Source organism: Procambarus clarkii, chromosome 45 (genome assembly GCF_040958095.1).
Source record: "Procambarus clarkii isolate CNS0578487 chromosome 45, FALCON_Pclarkii_2.0, whole genome shotgun sequence".
Taxonomy (NCBI): domain Eukaryota; kingdom Metazoa; phylum Arthropoda; class Malacostraca; order Decapoda; family Cambaridae; genus Procambarus; species Procambarus clarkii.
In genome coordinates this window covers 13,060,274-13,060,873 of record NC_091194.1, presented here as the reverse complement: position 1 = coordinate 13,060,873, position 600 = coordinate 13,060,274, and positions in this window count along the sequence as shown.

Sequence of the window (600 nt, the reverse complement as noted above, 5' to 3'; positions counted from 1 at the left end):
ATCAAGATGTGTGCCTGTCGCAGACATAGGGACTGCCAAGAGGTCCTTGTAGATCCCCTGCATGGGGAGCCTGCACAGCTGTGAGGCGTGCACGATCACTGGGAGTTGTTGCTGCCTCCTGCAAAGCTGTGGCTTCTTTGTCTACAACGGGGCTGTCCCAGCTGGATTGTTTCTTTGCTTTCGGCATGGTTGGTCTGAGTGCTGGGTCTACCATGGCACCCCATTTCGTGTTGCATTTCGTGTAGTGAGGGTCCTGTATACCCGCTACGTCACTCAGGGTGTCAGGTAGAATTTCCTTAACCAGGTCATCTGATGCTGAGGAGGAAGACAGGAAGGCTGGGACAGCAATTTGGGTGGCGGTGCAGACACCCAAGCCACAGAGTCTGACAGGAAGAGTGGCATGTTTCCACTGGCATTTGTTGAGGGAGAGGTTAACAACTTTTTCTAGCATGGTCTTCAGTAAGAGGTCATACTCTTCAACCTTTTGGCTGTCGTAAGATGGGGCGCACCTCAGAGAGTAGGTTAGCCTCGGAATGGATAGGCATTTAGTGAGATGTAAAGCATCATGGGCATCGATGTCACCTATTGTCTTCTATAATC